We start from the raw sequence: 13,087 nt of genomic DNA, 5'->3' as shown, positions 1-13,087 counted from the left end.
GAGAAAAAAGACAAAGAATATCATTATGTAATCGTGGATAAAGTTAGGGACACTATCTAGCATGGATTGTATAGAGATGGAAAAGTGCTTAGGAGTTTGAAGTTTCAAGTCTCATTTTTTAGGCTTCTTGGAGGAAATAGGAGAACACCTATCTCTTCCACCTTGGAGTCAGTTCATTAACATAGCAAAATTATCTCAAAGTTGTCAGTAAAACTTTAAATTTATACATCATCTCAAAATCATAAAACTCTCTTTTGGTGATCTTGGTCGTATTGAAGAATATTTGAAACTTCCCAGAAATTTACAAATCATTAGAACAAAGAGCTCTGACAGTAGTTTCTTGATGGCTTCTGCTGATTCAGCATAATATGAATTTTGATTAATCTATAATATTGTCAATGATTTGTCAATCATGATGTCAATTATGCTACTTTGATCTTTCAGGTAGATTGCATGTGACATCCACTTACCCCTTTGCAATTGTCATTGTCCCTTACTATCTATAAGCTTACTGATTTGGATAGGTCAATGGGACTAGAACAAAGTGCATTTTAACATACATGTTAAAATAACATATATGTTGACATGTTAGCTCAGAATTTCTTATAATATATTTTTCTATCCTTTGCTGAAATAAATATATATAAATTCACAATTTAAAAGAAAAAATATATTGAAAGCAGCAAATTGTGAAGATCGCGTATTTTAAAATCAGCCAGAGTCAGGAATTCAGGTTAGGGGAAAATCGTCAGTCTTTATTCTCAGTGAAGAAGGATCAGAAGTGGAAGAGAATGGGCAATAACAATGTGTGTAGCTGAGTCAAGAAGCTAGCTAGACACAGCAGCCACACGACCAGCAGCGAGGAGTATGGAACCCAGGCCCAATTTCTCCCAGCTTCTCTTCCTGTCTCCCTCTGCCTCCACCCACCAAAATCGTCATTTCCTATACAACACATCAGGACTTGCAGGAAGAGTGGGCAGGGACCATTCTTTATCCAATCATGTATATTAATAGAGTATAGCCCAATTACTATTTAGCCTCATGTACTTGGGACCTCAGTGCATCAACTCAAACCTCAGCCCATTACAGCAAATAAACTGTTAAACTTGTTCAAGGGTGTTTGCATACCTTGCTGTGTGTATTTTTTTTTTCTTGTTTGACTCCTTTGAAAACAGAATTAGCTCCTTCTTCTTCCTGGAATTTTTTGGTATTTTTTTCCAGGCTTAACCTTAAGGGATGGAGAGATTATAAGAACATACTAATTTAGCCATGTTCTAATGCAACAATAGCTAGAAGGTTTCTTCAAAATGTACCAGGATGTTTACCAATGAGACATATATTTCTATTTCAGTCAGGGTTCTTCAACAAAACATATTTGTGTAAATCCAGCAGCACAATGTCATAACCCAAAACACAAAAAAAAGTACTCAATATTCCTGAGACAGAAGGACATTTTCTACCCACATCAAAAGTCTGGGAGATTCCCTGTCCTACTGCCTTTGATTTCTAAGAGTCTGACTTTAAAACTCAATAATCCTGCACAATCCTGTCAGGTTGTAACAAATTAACAACTCAGAATCTTAACCTTTTCATCTCTGAAGCTCATGGCTAGAATATACATTGATCTAACTGCCAACTTAAAAAAAAAAACAAAAAAAAACCATAGCTCCACTAGGTAAATAGATATATCTCTATCTATGCACACACACACAAACACCAATTTTATTAATTGCCAATCTTCTATATATGATCTTGCTTTTCTTTTTTAATAATGGAAACTCTTGGGAAGGACAGGAAATCTATTGATTTTTTTTTTTTTTTTGTATGCTCATTGCTTAATATAGTAATTGGTAAATATATGTATAAGCACTAAATGACTTTTTTATTCATTCATTATTTCATGTATTCATTCACTCAATGATATTGTCATGTTTTACTATGTATAATTCTCCAGATATTTCAGCATTTACATGCCTAATTGTCCTTTGCAATGAATTTAACAAGGATTTAATCGAAAATTTTGCTGAGAAAAAAAGATGACTTTCATTCCACATCCAATGTAGTATTGTTATCTATAATGATGTTGGTGGTAATAATACTTTCACACAGTTCTTTGTTGGCAAAACAACACATACATTACACACAGATAAACAATCTCTCTTTCTGCCTCTCTCCTTCTCTCCTTCTCTCTCTCTCTCTCTCTCTCTCTCTCTCTCTCTCTCTCTGTCTTTCTCTCTCTTTCTCTCTCTCTCTGTGTCTTTTCAGCCTCACAAATCTCTGAAGCAGAGGTTACAGTCTCCATTTTAAAAAGACAAAAGTAGTCCAACATCTAGCTTAACTGTAATTTGACATGTAAAGAAGAACAAAAAAAATTCAATGAATTTTCCAATGGCACACTGGGAACAGTAAAGCAAACATTTGCACACACATGTTATGATTTTAAATATGGTATTCTCTTCTCTACATGACAGACTATCTATACTTAGTATTCTTTGTTAAGCACATCACTAATATATGACTTTCTATATACTGTGTGATGTTCAATAAATATTGCTTCAAATAACTGACCATCTGACCTACTTTACAAGGTTAGTAAAACAAAATCAATCAAGGATTGTACATACATTGGCAAATGATGGGTTATGCACAACCCTTTTTCTCATATGGAATGGAATGGAAATGCAAGGTAGCAAGGAGAACAGTGCAAATTCTATCAAAGAATTCTAGGACCTAAAGCACTATGATGCCTCAGTTGACCAAAACTAATTCCTTTACTTGATGATAATTTTGTTCTTAAGAGAAAACCTAGCTACTGAGAATTTTATATCAGATAATAAGCAATGAAGCATAAATTTTACTGCAATGACACTGAGAATTTTAAAAATATATTTTATCAGGTATATAATCTCTCCACAAATTCATAACATGACCCCTTCACAACTTTTAATTTTGTACCACTTCTACTCATATTTTCATGGAAGATCAACTCAACTTATTACATTCTTTAAAAAAAAGGAAATTCAAATTGAAAATATAATTAAATATCACCAGTTTCTCTATTATATATCTAAGATGAGTAACATGTACCTTTTGTTTTAATATTTAGTTCATTAGTATTTTTAAAAATATGGAACAAAAAGAAATTTTCCTACTTTCCTATGGCTCATATCAATATCCTTGTTATAACATGTGATATTTTATAGATGGTTAGTTCACAAATGTGTGCCAAAAAAAGCCCTAAATAAATGTGAAACATCTGATACAGCTTTGGGGCATAAATGACTTCAACTCACACATCCATCTTATAATGATTTGTGATGTTTGCCTTAACTATACACATGTAGTTTGAACTTTGAACTTTTTTTAAGGAAAATTTTTGACTTTATAAAATACATGAATGACCAATGATCTCTGCACTTTTGTGGGAGCAAGATCAAAATCTGCCAGTTCTTTCTCATTGTCTACTAGTTAATCATTCCTTCAAACAAAGAAATGGGACAAACATTCCAAACATCTTGTCTTCTAATAAACTATTAGAAAACAAACAAAACAAAAACACTTTTATACTTTGGACTATTTTAAGTTAGCATCCATTACAGCAAAATAGAAGTCATTCGATATATATTATGCACATGTATGTAGGATGTAAGGGGGTTTGGAACTAGCTCTACCACTAACTGAGATGTCTTTTCTTGGCGAGTCTATTCACTTTGCTGAATTTCAGTTTCCTCATCTGCAAAATGAAGGCATATACTATATGATTTCTAAGATATCTTCTATATTTAAAATTTTATACTTCCACATTCATTCATATTATTCTGAAGTACAGTCATTGATTTAATCTGAATGAATAGTTTACTATTTAGAAATTTAATTTTAATCTAATCTCTGTCTCTTAGAATTCTCACCTTCTATCAAGTCATCTTCCTCAGGAAAACTTTCTTGATTACTACTATTGTTAGCATTTCCCCTCTACAACCTTGTATTTAGTTATCTGCTTATAAGTTTAGTACCTATACAATGTACTCTTCTTGAGAGCAAGAATTTTTTTTCGTTTCTACTTTTGCTGTTTTAAGTTTCTGTATTTCTAGCTCCTAACACCCACCCATAGGTGGGTACTTAATTTTGTTAACAATATGAATAAACATTACTTAATTAGCATGATACAGCATCAGCAGACTTCCACATCATTTTTCCAATCTAGTTCCCTACCTCTGCCTCTCTATCTGTTTTGTATTTATTGGCAGATCTCCCTGCCTCTTTATGTGCATGTCTCAATCTATGTCTCCTCTCTTTCTCTTTTCTTTCTCTCTGTCCCTGACTTTGTATCTATCATCTCTCTTTCTCTCCTCTTTCTGTTAATTCTGTTTCTTTGCATCTTCTCTCTGAGTCTCTCTCTCTATCTCTGAATCCCTCTCTTTTTCTGTCTTTCTATATCAGACACACACACACACACACACGCACACACACACACACACAGATACACACAAAAGTAAACAAATAAACATATTATCTTCCTGTAATTTCCCAATAAGAAAACTCATTCTTTTAAGCCAAATCAGAAAGTGTCTTAGAGTGTTATTTTGGACAATGAGAAGTACCATTTCCTGAGTAACAAAGATAGTTTAAGTCAGAACCAGAGCTTAAGTGCTTATCTATGGGTCTTCCCAGGTGGGCTCTCTACCCATTATGCCAGTCTTCCTCATCTTCTGTTTTGAAGATAGAATAATACTAGAATTATGATTTCCCTGGTATAGAAAGTTAGTGATGAGGAAAATTCTTTTATCAATACACATAGGCAAATGCTTTGTTACTACAGTCTTAGATTTACCTGGAGCACTGATAGTTTAATAGATTTGTCTATAATTACACAATCCAAAATATATTTGAGAAGGGACTTGAATATATATCTTCCTGGATCTTACATGGGTTCTCTACCTATTATGATGTCTTTCCTCTTCTAGTTATATTATTTGCATATAGCTATTTCTAAAAGAGTTGAAAAGTTGAAAAGGCAGTTGAAAAGCTTCCTGAGAAGCAGCTAGGTTGTACACTGATTAAAATACTGGACTTAGAGTTAAGAAGACCATCAAATCCTGCTTCAGATGCTTACAAGTTATGGGACCCTCATCATGTCACTTAATTTCTCTCAGCCTCAGGTTTCTCATCTGTAAGGTGGGTACAATAATAGTACCTACCTTAAAGAAGTAGCAAATTCCAGGTGAGATAACATATATAAAAAACTTTGCAAACCTTAAAGCTTGATATAAAAATAGAAGTGCAAAAGTAAATAGTACTCTTAAACTTTTCTTTTTTTTTTTTTTTTGGACATAGAAAATATCAGTGTATCAATGCATAGAGGAATCTCTGTCCTACTTATTCTCAAGAGTTAGATACTTATGTTATTTGAATCTCCAGTGTAAACCAAATACCTTGGATTCAAAGAATATCTGAATCTCAAAAGAGGAAGGAATCAGAATCCAAGTCCAATTTGGAGAGGATTAATCCCTTATGCAAGATCTCTGACAAGAGGTCAACAATTCTCTTCCGGAAAACCTTCTTCCTTAAGATAGAGGAAATCCCTTTCTTCTGAGGCAGCTCATTTCCCTTTTGAAAAACTCAAATTGACTTTGCAACTCCATACCATTACTCCTAATTCTGACTTACTGCATCAAACAGAACAAATTGGCTTTTGTGTAAATTGAAGTTGCCAATACTGAAAGAGACCACACAGTCCTCTGCCCCCTCCTTCCAATCCCACAGCCACAGGTGGTTTAGGAAATCCCTTTCAGACTAAAGCCTCCTTAAAGACAAGAATAGTTAAAGAGCTCTGAACAGTACTTAATGAGCTTTTCAAAGGGAAATTACAATTTACTCTTACCCCCACAGCTCTTATGGATAATAGAGTGTTAGTGTGTGAAAGAAGGATTTTACCTTCTAACAACATACCACAATGATGAAATATTCTACATTAAAATCTATTCTCTTTCCTGTACTTCTTAGAATCTTGAAGTTTCTCTTATTTAACATCATTTTTTTTTCAATTTCTATATTTGTGTATGTATTTTATCCCCTCTTTTCAAATCCATACCTTTTAATACTATCATATCACATTTGCATATCACTTTCCTCTTGTTCTCTTAGTTTAATGTAGTATTATTTACCAAACTGTTTTCTTTGGAGAAAAGGGGATTGATCTGTACAAGTGGGATCTCCAGGTATTCAAGTTCCTACCTCAGCTGGAAATCTCTTTACTGTAACTGTCTCTCATGGTACATATGAGGAAACTAAGATTCAAAAAATAAATAAATAAAGACAATTTGTTCACAGTCCTAGAGAACCAGGTAGTTTTTAAGCCTAGTTTTTCTAAGCACAGTTCCAAAGCCCTCTATTTTATTGGTTTTTCCCTTCATTTTATCAGTCTCAATGGCTTCTTCTTTTTCTTTCCTTTCCCCTCCATTTTTCTCTTAAATTAAGCATGATCTACAACATCCATTTTGATGTATCATAAATTTGACATCACAAATGTTTGAGGAGAAAAGATGAAAGTTTTATTGAAGATTTCTGCAATAACAATCACTCAGAATGTGTATGCACAGGCAGAATGCAAGAGACTATGATTATGGGGTTGGGGTCTTTCTATAAGAAGTAAAGAATCTAAGGACTTTCCAGGTGACTCCACACTGTCTCATGGTCATCAGAAAGGCACGGAACTAAAATATTCCATTGTTTGGGAAAAAGTTGCAACATCTGTTAGTAAGAACTTTGAATGTTACAGCAAAAGAGGATAGGTCCCTTAGGTAAATAAATAAAGACCAGGGAAAAAGTGGAGAAACTACAAAATAAAGGCATGTTGGTTACTTTGGTACTTATAAATATCAAAGCTTTATCAAGTTATCAATAAGGTGCCTCATAAGGCACTAGCACAGAATTCCAGAAGAAAAGGTCATGGCTTATATAGGTTTCGATTTAGACAGGAGATGAATTGGCTATGGGATGCTTCTGGATTGGACAGAGCTTGTGGCTGGGGCTAGAAATAGGAAAGTCTTCTTCAGGTTAGCTTTTTCTTGTAATTCACCCTAATAGATAGAATGGACCATACAAAAAGGAAGGTGGCATTCAGGGTGGGGGTCCTTATACAAACAGGGTGACAAGATTTGCAAACTACAAATAGAGTTATTATAATTTTCTTGGCACATAAATGTATATACAAACATATATACATATGCAAACATCCCTCTCTCTCTCTCTCTCTCTCTCTCTCTAGATATATATATATATATTATGTTTATGTTTAAACAAAAATAATATATACATATATATTTATGCATACATGCATGTGTGTATATACAAATATATGTTTATATACACATGTGTATATATGAAAATTATTGAAAAAAGATTTATGATATCTTAATGAGCTTTTCAAAGAGAAATTACAATTTACTCTTACTTAAGACAGATGATATACTCTTAATTAATTTAATCTAAACAGCATATGTATTGTGATATATATGTAAAATACATATATACAGGCACTCGGGCATGTATCTGTGTGTTTGTTCAGCTGCTTTTCAGTCATATTCAATTCTTTGATCCCATTTGTAATTTGCTTCGCAAATATACTAGAGTTGTTTGTCATGTTCTTCTAACTCATTTAATAAATGATGAAACTAAGACAAATAAGGTTTCATGACTTGGCAAGAGTCACATAGCTATTAAGTGTCTCAAATCAGATTTGAACTCAAGATGGGCCTTCTTGACCCCAAGTCCAGTGTTTCACCCAATGTACTACCTAGCTATTATATTATATATGTATGTTTGTGTACACACATATATACTTGTATCTATTAAAGGTCTATGTAGCCACACTAATTGTTAAGCTATGCATTTTTATTTCTTCTTATATCTGTACCAATAAATTATTTGTTTTTATATGTGGACCTCCAAGGTTTTATTTTATTATTATTTTTTAAAAATCTATTGATCAGAAGTTTCCCTTATGGAGGTAGAATGGGAGGGGGGTGCATTTCTAATCATACTAAAAAATTAAAAAAAAATTCCCAATAAAAACAGTTTTTTTAAAAATTTGAAATTTCTTGATAAAATGTAGCTTCTAACATTTTCCTGCTCTAATCATAGTTCAAATAACTAAATAATAACTAAAACGCTTGTCTGGACATAACTACCATTAAATGATATTTTACTTATAAAAATCTTAAACATACAATATAGTTTATAGATCAAGGTTTATGGACAAATGCCATTAGAAATAACGACCATTAATTCTGCTTTATACACAAAAGTAATTAAGTAATGTAGCTACTGAATTTTTAATTTGTAGGGAATTTCAATATAGGTGAAAGAACTTTTATTTTCCCTTCCACAAAAGGACCTAATGTTGCCATAGCATTAACCACATCAAAATGGATTAGTTCATTCTCTACCACTCACTATGCTCCCAGACCCTCTAAATAAATTCAAAATCTACAAAATAATATTAGTGCCTAATAAATAAACTTGTTTTAGTTAGGTTGTCAACTCATGCTAAAACTCTTAATCTAAAACTAGTTCTTTTCCCTCACAGATCTTCTGCATGACATTCAGAATTCTCTATTTCCCTCCACCTCTTCCCTTTCTTCCTCCTTTCCTCCTTCTGTCTGTGTCTTTGTCTGTCTGTCTCTGTCTATCTCTCTCTGTGTTTCTCTCCCACTCTCAAATGAGTCTAGTGGTTTTCTTACTAGTGGGCCACATATTTCTTCTTGTCTCCACATATTTCTTTATTTATTTTCCAGTTCATTCTACAAAGAATTCCCTACTTCTTCTTCTAAATCTTTTCCATCTTTCATAGATCACCTTGAAGTAACTTTTTCTATCTCACTTCCATGACTCTTCTAGCCTGCAGCTTTTAGTTTCCCGTGCTCCAGATGTCCCATACTGCTTTTAGCCTGCTTTTCATTTTAGCATTTAAGAACATGTTTAATTGTTTTCTTTTTAATATTTTCTTTTGTTTGTATTTTTAAGGGGAATGTAAATTTTCTAAGGAGACAGGTGATATTTTACATCTCCGAAATATATCCAACACAACTTGAGGTGCACAATTGACACCCTACATACACATATTGATTGTGATGCCTCCTCTTTTAATGCTGAATTTGAAGGGTTTAAGTTTGCAGAAGTGATAGGTTCTTTCAATCTCCAGAAAGGTGCTATAACTGCCCCCAGCAGTTCCTTGGCTGGGACAGGGAGAGGGAAGAAATTACAGTAAAATATTAATGCTGGGAAGCAAAAGCTAATGACTTTCAATCCTGTCTTTTGCTTCCAAATCCCACATTCTTTCCACTGTAATGTATTAAACCTGTTTTCTCCCCTTTTCTTCCATCATTTCATATCTTCTCTTCCACTCTGTTTATGCTCCAATACCCATACAAAAACATAACATATAAAGAAGTAAGTGTATATGTTTCTACTCACTGTTACATGTAACTAATATGCTCTATATGTGCCTAGATATGTGTATTCATTCATACATATCCACGTATTGTGCATATGACTCCAACAGTATATTCTAGATACTCTGTGTATATATGTGCACATACATGTGTGCACACACAAGTTTAAGTGTATAAGTATTTGTATGGTCCTTGCTTCCCCCTGACCTTAGTTCAGTTGATATTAGACACATTTACAGATGTATACACAACTTATATTCACAAATGATGAGCTGTTACTATGTTAAGGAGATGATCTCTCTGTAAAGTATGAACATCCTTTTCTGGATATATTAACCAAGATCTTAGAGACTAATCAAAATAAACATTTTTTTCATTCCCCTAAAAGGCCAGAGTTTATGGAGAATAAGTTCATTTTGGCAAGTTAAAAGGAAATGTAGAAATTGTAGAAATATCTATCTTTTTACCTCCTGTGTGTGGGGATGGAGGGGTACAAGGAGAAGAGGACTTTCCTCTTTCAATCATCCATAATCATCTATAAATGGAACTATTATGAAGGAAGATACATGCAGTAGTTGAGAAATCAGTTGAAGCTAGTTTTTAAAAAGTACAGGAAAACAGGAGGCTAAGTGAAGACGGCAAAGAAAAGGCAGGTATCTTCAAAATCTAAGTACCTTTAATCCACAAAATAACAGGTCAAAACAATTTTACGGTCTTATACAACCAGGAAACTCAGCAGGAAAGTTCTGCTACGGGGTAAGAGTGGAATGCATTTCAAAGAAGGATACACCAGAATAGACCAGGACCCAGAAAATCAGGAGTAGGTCTTGGAGGAAGTTAAGTAGTAACTGCTTCCAAAGATTAAAAAACTGATAAAAATTAAAAAGCTATAATCACAGAAATTATCAAGAAAAACTTCCCTGTTATTCTAGAACTAAAATATAAAATAAAAATTGAAAGAATGCATTTATCATCTCTCAAAAGAGATTGCAAAATGGAAATTCTTAAGAAATTCTAGAGCTCTCAGGTGAAAGAGAAAATATTACAAGCAGACAGAAAAAAAATTCAAATATTGTGGAACCATAGACAAGATAACAAAAGACCTAGCAGCTTCTACATTAAAGGAGGGTTTGGAATATGATAATCCAAAGGGCAAAGAACCTGAAATTACAAACACCAGCTACCCAGCAAAACTACATATAATCCTTCAGGTGAAAAAAGAATTCCTGATTAAAAACCCACAGCTAAATAGGAAATTCTTCTTTCAAATACAAAACTCAAAAAAAGCATAAGAAGAAAGGAAAATTATAAGAGACTCAATAGGGTTAAAGATTCTTACATGAAAAGAATATTATTTAAAAATAAAATTATGGGGCAAGAAAGAAAAATACATAGAGATATAAATCACCTCACATAAAAGAGACAAAAAAGAACTTTTATTGGTAGCAAACAACACTCAAACATTACTCACATCAGAAATTACTTAAAGAAGAAATAATACACACTCAATTGAGCATATAAATCTCTTTTACCATACAGGAAAGTAGGAGGGGAAAAGAATAAGATAAGCATGAGTAATTGAAAGAAGGGACAATTGAGGAGACAGTCAGAAGCAAAACAATTTTGAGGAGAAACAGAGTGAAAGGAGAGAGAGAATAGAATAAATGGGGGGAATGGAACGGAGGGGCAAATAGTTATCAGAATAGAATAAATGGGTGAATGGCATGGAGCAGTAAATAGTTATCAATCATAAATATGAAAAATTACACATACATTTCTTTAATAAAGGCCTCATTTTTCTTTTTCTTTTCCATTTTTCAAATATATAAAAATACTGACTTAAATTTATAAAAACAAAATCCATTCCCTAGTTGACAAATGGTCAAAAGATATGAATAGTCAGTTTTCAGATTAAGTAATCAAAGCTATTTCCAAGTGTAAAAATTCTTTAAATCATTGTAATTGGAGAAACACAAATTAAAAAAACTTCTGAGATACCACATCACAACTATTAAATTGGCTAACAGGTCAAAAAAAAAAAATAGTTTGGAGGGGATGTGGGAAAATTGAGACATTAATACATTGTTGGTGGAGTTGTGAGCTGATTCAAACATTCTGGAGAGCAGTTTAGAACTGTGCCCTGAGGGATATAAAATCATGCATACTTTTTGACTTAGGAATGACACTATTTTTCAGCAATGACAAAACTTTGTAGATCTGTATCCCACAAAGATAGGGGAAAAAAGGAAAAGGACAAGAACCTCTATATACAAAAAATATTTACAGCAGCTCTTTTCTGTTAGCAAAGAATTGGAAACTGATGGGAGACTTACTAATTGTGGAATGGCTAAATAATATGTAGCATATGACTTTGATTGAATACTATAATGCTATAAGAAAAGATGAATAGGATGCTTTCAGGAAACAAACAAACATGAAAAGACTCATGAGTTATTGCAAAGTGAAATGAGTAGAACCAGGAGAAGATTCAACACAGTTACAGCAAAATTCTAAGATGAGCAAACTTTGAGTGACAATTATTCTAAGCAATACAGAGATCTAAGGCAACTTAAATACTTAAGATGAAAAGTATTATCCATCTTCAGAGAAAAAACTGGAATCTGAATATTGATCAAAGCTTACTATTTTTACTTTATTTTTCTTGGATTTTTTTCTTTTGGTCAATGTTTTGTTTATATGTTTGTTTGTAGAATATGATTAATATTGAAATACATTTCACATGACCACATACATACACATATATAACCTATATCAAATTGCTTGTCCCCTCTCAATAAAAGGAGGGAGGTATGGAGGGAGAATTTTAGAACTCATAACTTTAAAAAGGAATATTAAAATTGTTTTCCATGGAATGGGAAAAATGAAATGCTAAATAAATATATATTTTTAAAAATGTGTAGAGCCCCATCCTTCAGATGGACATAATTATAGAGTAATTAATTCAAGAATGAAAAGGAGTGTGACCTATGGCTGCAAAGATAAGAGAATACCATGAACTAAAGAGAGAGATCAAAATTGAAAATCAACCTGTGGACTTAAGCAGACTATGGGAGTCCAGTTAAGTAGCTTACCCAAAAGAGATACAATGTAAGCCAGGCAGTTTTGAGGGTGTTCCATAGGAGAGAAAGTTCTTGGAATACATGATTGTGAGTTACTGTGGCTACATACATTACCCCTACATATGCTTCTTACAACTATATAATGATAGAATATATTCTCCCTAGAGTCCTGTGAGAATTGGTGTGATAATACATTCATTGTTTATGAGGAGAATGTTTTGTAGCTACTGTTTTTAATGTGACATCTTAGGAAATGCCTTTGCTAAGAGGTAATTGAATCTATTGGCTTGCTGTTAAGGAGAAACATGCTAGTGAGAGCTAATGGTTTCTCATTTTAAGAATGACCATCATAGAGAAATTATGGAATTAATTTAGTTTAGTTAGAAGGTGCTTTATCTGTACTGTGAATGGGAGTGCTTTTCTCATTTCCCTAAGTAACACACACACACACACACACACACACACACAATCTTGTAACTACTTCTGAAATTCCATAATTAATGCTCTACTCCTTCTTAAAGACAGTACCTATTCTAGAACTCTTCTTTCAAAAAC

The sequence above is a fragment of the Sarcophilus harrisii genome, chromosome 4 (genome assembly GCF_902635505.1).
Source record: "Sarcophilus harrisii chromosome 4, mSarHar1.11, whole genome shotgun sequence".
In the NCBI taxonomy this organism is placed as follows: domain Eukaryota; kingdom Metazoa; phylum Chordata; class Mammalia; order Dasyuromorphia; family Dasyuridae; genus Sarcophilus; species Sarcophilus harrisii.
Note: the sequence above shows the minus strand (reverse complement) of the source record.